Source organism: Pteropus vampyrus, unplaced genomic scaffold (genome assembly GCF_000151845.1).
Source record: "Pteropus vampyrus isolate Shadow unplaced genomic scaffold, Pvam_2.0 Scaffold20, whole genome shotgun sequence".
Taxonomy (NCBI): Eukaryota; Metazoa; Chordata; class Mammalia; order Chiroptera; family Pteropodidae; genus Pteropus; species Pteropus vampyrus.
This window is the reverse complement of record NW_011888801.1, coordinates 7,259,904-7,269,821: the sequence shown is the minus strand read 5'-3', so window position 1 is coordinate 7,269,821 and position 9,918 is coordinate 7,259,904.

Below are 9,918 nucleotides of genomic sequence, written 5' to 3'. Positions count from 1 at the left end.
TTGTTCCTGTCAGTGTGACTACTGACCTGAGTGAGTGGTATCCTGGCTTATATAGAATATTCATACTTAATTTCTCTAAATATTGTCAGATTGCCCTTCAGAAACAAGGCATCATTTCACACTTTCTTTCCTTCATATCTTGGCTAACACCAAAAATTATCTAACATTACAAACTTTTCCAATCTTAGGTATAAAATGAGATCTAGTTCTTTTGAATTGCATTTCTTTTATTGTTAGCAACATTAAGCACCTCTTCAATTTTTGTTAGCTGTTCAAATTTTCCTTCTTTTTAGTGTTTAATACTTATATTAGTTGACAGTTGTTGGTGAAAAGAATAGTGGCTTAAGTTGGCTAGAAGCTGAAATGCTATCTTAAAGTAAGCTACTTAATCTAAGTTATAGTTTCAACCATCCGTCAACTCGTTATCTGTCTTCCTAGCTAGGAATGACTTCCTAGGGAGGGCTGACATTCAGTAGACTCACTATTCTAAATGTATAGGTTGTTCACATTGTCTTGCATTTCAATTGATCAGACATTTCTTTTGATGGCATAAAGTCTATGCCAAGCAAACAACTGATTATTCTTCATATTATTCTTTTTTATAGTACCTAACATTAAACAAAACTCTTCTAATTTCTTCCTTCTATTTCCAATAAGAACACTTCAATACTAGTAAAGTAAAATGACTTAAATAAACATTTGCAACTTTGCCTAGAAATTTTGTGCTCAGCAGGACAGAGAAATGGGATTTGTTAAGATATAGATGTGAAAGCTACAAAATGATTGCTCCTAAAATCAATAAGTGACAAATGACTCAAACATTTGGAAAGTAATATGAAATTTCAAGTGAAGATTTCTTTGATCCAGAAATTACACTCCTAATTAGCTATACAAAACAATTTAAAAGAGTAAAACTATGCCTTACCTGAAGATACTCACTGTCGTCTCTTCTGTTTGGAGCTAGGAAGAGTTACATTTAAAAAGGAAAAGGTTAATTTGATAATAGTTAAAAATACATGTATCTGGGTAAAGCCTGAACTTGGAATTATTTATTTTATTTACATTTTTAATTTTATTATTTGTGTTATTTTAATGGTAAATAAAGTCTCTAAAATTTTAATCAATAAAAAGACCTGTTTACTTCTTAAGCTCTAACAAATAAAAAGTGTTTTGATACCATTAAAGAAGTCTTTAGGCGTAAACAAAAGGTGTGACTTGAACAGGGTAGAGGTGAAGGATGAGATAGAGTTATAGAGATCACAGCTTCTAACATCTGCAAATACAGATTTTTAGAAGAGTAATTTTGAGTTTATATATTAAAGAGTCTTCAAGAGCAACTGACCTAAAATGAAATGTGTGCTAAGTATTAGTCATTAAGAATCAGCACAGTGCCAAGAAATGCTATCTGCATCCATAACTATAGGACTCAGATTAAAATATCGACCCAACTTCACTCCCTCAGCATCTGAACAATGATTTGCTTGTTAAGCCCTATTTTCTCTCATATTGCTGAGTTGTAATAAAGAGGAAGCTTTTCAGTGCAGGATGTTAAGATTTCTCTTTTGGCATGTGTGACTCTAAATCATCTTTTTTGAATGAATTTTCAGTTTGTGCGCAAATATATTCCTGCCCTTATATAAATCCACATCTGAATGATGAGAAATGATGGATCAACCCAGTTCAGGCTCTATTATTGGAATAGTGCACTTACCAAGTTTTTCAAAGAGGAAACCCTGAATTTTGACTAAGAGCGCTCATGGATTCATATATTTCAAGTATATTTTCTCTTTGAAAGGGATTATATAACAATCATACTATAAAGGTGGAAAAGTTGTTATCTATATGCTGATGACTCCTAAATTCTAATCCCCAAGTTAAAACCTCTTTCTCTGGCACTCAACTCATATAAATCAAATTACTAATTGCCACTTCTATTTGTGTGTCTTAAAGATACCTCAAACTAATTGTATTCTCTACTGAACACTTCACTTTCCCATGTAAATCTCTTATTCTTCAAAATCTCTATCCCACTGAATGAGACCACTATCTACTCAGCTTCCCAAGCCGAGGTCATCCTTGGTTTCTCCTTTTCCCTCATTTCTCACAAATCCTATTGATTGTATCACCTATGTAGGAGTTAAATCATTTATTTCTCAACATTCCTTATCATGAGACTTACTATACTTTGTCATAATTGAATTTTTATATATGAGTTTAACTGTGTCCCTTAACAGGAAGCTCTTAATTTTCCCAGTTACTAGTCCAGAGTCTGAAGTATATTTAGCATTACAGAAACGTTTTTAAGTTACTGAAACTCTTAAATGAGAAAACAAACATGAATAAATGTGCATAGAAGGTAAAGTTTCACGAAAAGATAAAATATTTTCAAAGAGAGGAAATAAAGATGAAGAAAGAGAATAAAGAGGACACATTTATTCCATGTAAGAGTTAAATGAAAAATGTGTTTCATTCCTTTGTGATAAAGACTGTGCTGTATATACTGTAAATTATTTGCTTTGTTAAAACAACTTTTAGTTTGTAGGTTCTTTACACATAAAGTATTAAAGATTAAAAAAGATTGCATATCTTATAAATAACAGTATGTCTAATATAATCATACTTTTTTTCTCACTAAACCTCAGTTTTACATTTTACAAATTTTCTATGATCATTTGAAATACCATATGGTATATAGCTGGCAAAAGTACCTGGTACATAAGAGTTACTAGTAAATTTACTAGCAGTTCTTAAGAGCAGAACTACAGACTGTCTGAGGTAGGAGAGGCCTTAATAACCATGTAATCTGCTTCTGCATTTTATAGATGAGTAAACAGTACCAGAAAATGGAGGTAGTTTTTCCAAAGTCACCAAAACAGGTATCAGTACAGTAGTGGGTCTCAAACTTTGGGATGCATCTGAATGACCTGGAGGACTGATTTAACTACTGATTGCTGGACCCCACCCCCAGAGTCTTTGTAGATCTAACTCGAGTTGAGAGATTTTTGCATTTTTACCAAGTTCCCAGACAATGTCAATGCTGTCTGTCCATACACTACACTGAGAACCACTGCCAGAACACTGATCAAATCCTCTTCTAGGGGCTCCATAGGAAGTGTTGGCTCACTAACACTTGATCTGAGCTCAGTAATACTGATTTCAGATGTCTAGCCTATAGATTTGTGAGAGAATATGTATCTGTTGTTTTAAGGGGGAAATAAAAACACCTCATTGAACAGTGTTAATAAGCATCAAATTGTAGTGGGGTGAGAGGTGAAGATAACATACTAAAATGACACCTACCCCTGGAAAGCTGAGAATCCAGTGGGGAGACAGGTATGTACTCAATATAAATCAAGGCATGGCATCAGTTCAAGGCATACATCACATTAAGTGCTAAGCAAGTGCAGGTGGTGGGACAAAAGTTGGTGGGACTTGTATAGAGCTGGGAGGGGGATTGCTTAGTTTAAGACAGTCCACCAAAACAGTGGCCTCAGAGAAAGGCCTGACTTGAACCTTGGCTCCTACACCTTCCATAGGATTGCCTTGGGCAAGGCACATTGTCTTTCTGGAATTTTGTTTTCCCGTATGTAAATATGGGATTATAAAAGTACCTTCCTATAAAGTAAAACTCAGTCTTTCCTTCTGTGTTTCTACTTTACTCTCTCCCTCACACAACTACAACACTTAGAATATTCCTAGTCCAGATGTGTGGGGGTTTCCCCACACCAAGCAAATCTGTAACATCAGATGGGTGTCCTACAATTTAACTCAATTCTGACACTATCCACCTGGAGATAACACACGATCCCATAGGCTAAGGACTCAGTCCCATGAGACTGCCTCTCACATCAAATGCCAATCACAAGTAGTAGATTCCCTGGTTACCCACAATTTCTGTCTGCTTGGCTACAAATCAGAAATTCCCATGACATCCTCCCCCTTGAATGGGATTATTTGCTAGAACAGCCCACAGAACTTAAGAAAACACTTATAAATGAACAGCCAGATGAAGAGATAGGCATGTCAAGATCTGGGAGGGTCCTGAATGCAGGAGCTTCTGTCCCCATGAAGGTGGAGTGCATCACCCTGCTGCTATGTGCATATGTTCACCAACGTGGAAATTCCCTGAACCCCGTACAATGGGAATTTTTATGGAAGCTTCCTCATGTAAGCCTAATCAGTTATTAACTCCATTTCTAGAATCTCTCTCTTCTCTAGAGAACGAGGGTGGGATTGAAAATTCCAAAGTTCTAATAATGAGTTGGTCCTTCTGATGACCATCCCCCAACCAAAATCACTTCATTAGAACAAAAGTCAATCTTATTACCCAGGAAATTCCAAGGCATTTAGAAGCCCTATGTAAGAAACCAGGGTCAAAGACCAAATACAGTCATGTGTTGCTTAAAGACACAGATACATTCTGAGAAATGTGTTGTCAGGCAAGTTCCTCATCGTGTGAACATCATAAAGTGCACTTACATAAACCTAGATGACATAGCCTTCTACACACCTAGGCTGTATAGTATAGCCTATTGCTCCTAGGCTACAAACCTATATGTTATGTCACTATCCTGAATATTGTAGGCAATTGTAACACAATGGTATTTGTATGTCTAAATATATCTAAACATAGAAAAAGTATAGTAAAAATATGGTATAAAAGACAAAAAAAAAAAGAGGTACACCTTTTTTAGGGCACTTACCATAAATGGAGTTTACAGGATTGGAAGTTGTTCTGGGTGAGTCAGTGAGTGAGTGGCGAGTGAAAGAGAAAGCCTAGGACATTACACTGCTGTAGACTTTATAAACACTTTACACTTAGGCTACACTAAATTTATTTTTTTTTTTTAATTTTCTTTCTTCAGTAATAAATTAACCTTAGTTTACTATAACATTTTTACTTTATAAACTTTTAAACTTGTTTAACTTTTGACTCTTTAAATAATGCAGCTTAAAACAAAAACACACTGTATAGTTATACAAAAATATTTTCTTTCTTTACATTCTTATTCTATAAGATTTATCTATTTTTAATTTTTTTTACTTTTTAAACTTTTTTTGTTAAAAACTAAGACACAACTACTTACATTAGCCTCAGCCTACACAGACTCAGGATCATCAATATCACTGTCTTTCACTTTCACATCTTATCTCCCTGGAAGCTCTTCAGGGGCAATAACACACAAGGAGCTGTCATCTCCTATGACCACAATGCTGTCTTCTGAAACACTTCCTGAAGGACCTCCCCGAGGCTCTTCTTGAGGAGCTGTCACCCTTTTTAGGAATACGTCCATGCTGGTTGCTTAGTTTCTTTTTTTCATCATAGATTTGCTTGTAAGCAGATAATACACTATGAACATTCCTTTCTATTAATAAGAACCTTCAGTATTGGGGTCCATGTTTCCAAACATTTTAAGGAGCTCGTCAAGGTGAACAAACATATTGGAACTTGATAGGTATTGGTTGCAAAACCTTGTGAATGTACTAAATGCCATGAAACTGTATACATTAAGATGGTTAATTTTATGTTATGTGAATTTTATCTCAATAAATTTTTTCCTGTTCCAGTTTCAACAACTCCTCATTAGTCAGTTTCTTAGGAACCACCTCTAGTTGCTCCTCAGTGTCAACCCCATCCACATCCAGGTTAAAGTGGTTTGCCATCTCAACCACACCTTATTGATTTTTGCAACTTCCTCATCCTTGGCGAATCCTTTGATGTTACAGACAAACCTTTAGCATGTTTCCTTCCAAATGTCATTTGTTCACTCTTTGATGACGTCACCTAAAGCCCAAGCAAGTTTCTTGATGCCATGATAGATGTTGTTCTATTCTCAGTTGCAACAACATCCTGGACTAAGGTCCTCCTCAGGTTGTGGGCCCTAAAAGCTGCTGTAACTCCTCAATCTTCTGGATGTATCAAAGAGGTGATATGTGGAGGGAGAAACACCTTTTTGATGTTGGGATGAAGATCACCAATAAAAAGGCTGTATGGGAACATTATCAACAATAAACAAAATCTTGAAAGGTATGATACTTTCCAAACAGTATTTCTCTATCTTGCTGGCATAGCAATTCAAGAGGGTATCTTGGAGGAGGAGCTGGATCATTCATGACTTCTAATTGCTCCTGTAGTACACTGGCAGTTTGTGCTTACTGACATGCTTGAAGCCCCCATGGTTCTCACTGTGCCAAATTAGAAAGGGTTTCCATTTGTAGCCTGCAGCATTACCCCCAAACAAGAATATTATCCTGCCCTTAAAAGCCTTAAGTTGGCCTCCTAAGAATGAAAGTCCTTTCAGGTATCTGTTTCCAGAAAAGAAAGCTTTCAACCACATTGGATATCCACTCTGGCAAGTAATTTTCCTTGCCAGAAATTCTTTAGCTGCCCTCACAGCAGCATTCACAGACTCACCCCTCACTTTCACATTATATAATGAATATGAGTCTTGAATCACTTAAACCTTCCAAAGCTAGAAGTAAATGTAACATCACAGTCAAGTACAGCATTTTCTTTCAACATTACAAACCTTTTGCTTTGGTCATGATCATCATTGTGTTGAGGAGAATATTTTTCTGTGTCTGGTCTTTAATCTAGATCATTAGAAATTTCTTTACATCTGAGATAGGCCCTTCTCAAATTTTTGTTAATCCCATTGCCTTCAATGAAGCAGGTCCTTTAACAGCCTTTGTCACTTTTTTCTTGTTCTACAAGATTGTTGCTATGGTGGAACGAGACATGCTTGACTGATGAACAATAACCACTGCTGATTTTCCACCTGTGTAGTCCTACATCATTTTTAATTTTGTTTCCAGGTTAATCACCCAATATAACCTCTTACTGGCAATTTTAGCAATGGATTTTGTATACAGAGGGGCCATGAGATTAAATCAAGTACAAGAGAAGATAATCCAATAAATAGATGTGGCAAATATAAGATGTAGGAAGCTGCTGCCAACATATAAGTAGAAAGAGTACCCTCTAAATTAATAATAAAAAATATAGTATAGTAAATATATAAACCAGTAGCATAGTCATGTATTGTCATTATCAAGTGTTACATACTGTACATAATTGTACGTGTTATACTTTCATATGACTGGTAGAGCAGTTGGTTTGTTTACACCAGCATCACCACAAAAACTGAGTAACTCATTGCTCTATGATGTTACAATGGCTATATTGTCAATAGGAATTTTTCAGCTCTATTATAATTCTGTGGGACCACCATCATAAATGCTGTATGTAGTTGACCAAAATGTTGTTATGCAGTGCATGACAACATTAGCACAAAAGATAATTCTGGTGCTCTTATCAATTAGATATTTATTAGGGTTTCAGGAGCTCTGTGCCTAGAATTGGGGGCAGAGACCAAGATATATTTTTTCTCTTATCTCACATTGCTTCAAAAGGCAAGTACCAGATTGAAAGCTCTATGAAGGTTAGGACTGGGTTTAGATGTTTTTTTTTTTTTCTCCTTTTTGTTTTTTTTTCTTTTTTTTTCTCAACAGTGATTCATCAGAACCTATCAAAGTATAAGCCATATCATAGACAATCTATAAATAATTAATACATTAATGAAGATTGATATAAAAATTAAATGATGTAAATCACTTAGAAGAGGGTCTAATTCTTACTAATATCATCAGTGTCCAAGACAAGAAAAAGCTAAAACAGTTCATCACCATTAACCCAGTATCACAAGAAATGTTAAAAGGACTTCTTTAAGAAGAAGAAGAAGAAAACCTATATATATCAAAAATATGAACAATAAAATGGCAGTAACTACATACCTTTTAATAATTACTTTAAATGTAGATGGATTAAATGCTCCAGTCAAAACACAGGGTGACCGAATGGATAAGAAAACGAGACTCATACAACTGCTGCCTATAAGAGACCAACTTCAGATCAAAAGACACATAAAGACTAAAAGGAAAGGGATGGAAAAAGATATTTCATGCAAATGGAAATGAAAAAAAAAAAAAGCTAAAATAGCAATACTTATATCAGACAAATAGACTTTAAAACAAAGTCTATAACAAGAGACAAAGAAGGACACTTTATATACATTAGACAAGTATGGAAGCAACCTAAGTGTCCATCAATAGATAATTGGATAAAGAAGATGTGTTATATATGTACAATGGTTATTACCTGGCCATAAAAAAAAAAAGAAAAGAAAAGAAATTTCTCCATTTTGCAACATGCATTGGCCTAGAGGATATTATGCTAAGTGAAATGAGACAGACAAACACAAATACCATATGATTTCACTTACATGTAGAATCTAAAAAACAAAATAAATAAACAAGACAGAAACAAGCTCATAGATACAGAGAACAAACTGATGGCTTTCAGATGAAATGGGGATTGGAAGTCTAGGTGAAAAGGTAAAGAGATTAAGAAGACAAATTGACAGTTACAAAATAGTCATGGGGGTATAAAGTACAGCATAGGGAATATAGTCAATAATACTATAATAACTATGTGTAGTGTCAGGTGGGTACTAGACTTACCAAGGAGATCACTTTGTAAGTTATATAAATATCTAACCTCTATACTGTACAGCTAAAACTATTATAAAATAATACTGAATGTCAACTGTAACTGAAATTTTTTTTAAAAGATTATTTATGGATGCTACTCACTATTATTTTTATTAGAGGCTAGAAATCAGTTGAAGGATGAAACACTTTATGAATTAAGACTTGAAGCCTTGAAATAATATTAACATGATTGTTTCTGGACTAGTAATATGTTTTAAAATGTAATAATATTGCCTTTTTGACATATGATGTGCTTAATTTATCATTATTAATATAACGAAATCTAAATCTTCACTCCTGTGAATATGCTGTTACTAAGAAATGCCCTATGTTTTCATTGTTTATTTCTTTGTTCCCTTTTAGAAAGGAATTATTTCACTGAGATGTTCCTACACTTTGTCCTTTGTATTTTCACAAGAAAATATTTTATTACATTGATTTAGGAGTAAAGGTAAAGGTTTAACTTGCGCCCTATTCTTATTTTTGTTAAATCTCGAGGGTTGTTTGGTTTGCAGTGGGATAGGAAGTTTTAGATTTGCTTTTTGTTTTTCATTTGCTAGTTAAAACTGTTAAAGTCTAGCACTAATTGCGTAATATGCATATACTTCTTGCAAAGTCTTGAACTTGAGTTGTAGAGACAAAAGAAATAAATAACACAGACAAGGATTTTTCATTGAGCTGAAAACCTCTATATGATATTCAATGTGTTTTTATCTTCTTTCTTGATTTTATAGGCTCAAGAATCATAAGAGAAATTAAACCTTATCTTTTAATGGATAAATGCCGAAGGAAGTCCTTTATCAGTTTGTCCTAAGGCTTTGGATATATTTTCTGGACTTAAGTAGAAAGACGATTTAGCTAGAGCTCATGAAAGAAGTTTGCTTTTAGTTTTCAATGAGCCCATTATTTTGTGCTTTCTCCACTGCCACAGAATTTATTTTTAACCATAGCCAGTAACTTGGTGTCTCACCGCAAAATAAGTTATGTGGGTCAATAACAAATCTTTGGTGACTCTAAGATAGACATTATTTATACATTTTTCTCTCTATTGCTATTTAGAAAAAAATATATCTCGTGTGGTTTAGAATTGGACCCAAGTACCTTCTTGTGATTCTGTGAAAAACAGATGTGACCAAAGCACTTTCCATGAAGTATCTTTTCCTTTCCAGGACTGCAATCCAGAATTAAAGACTGTCTGTAGAAATGACTTATGGTGATTAAGGCATTTGAGATTCCAGACTGATGTTCCTCCTACAAAGGCAAACTCCACACAAACTGTGAAAAGGAGCTCCAGTGGCTGACTGAAGGAAACTTCTAAAAAGAGGCCTTTGATTGTCAATCATTCATCCCTCCTCTCATTTATTAAAT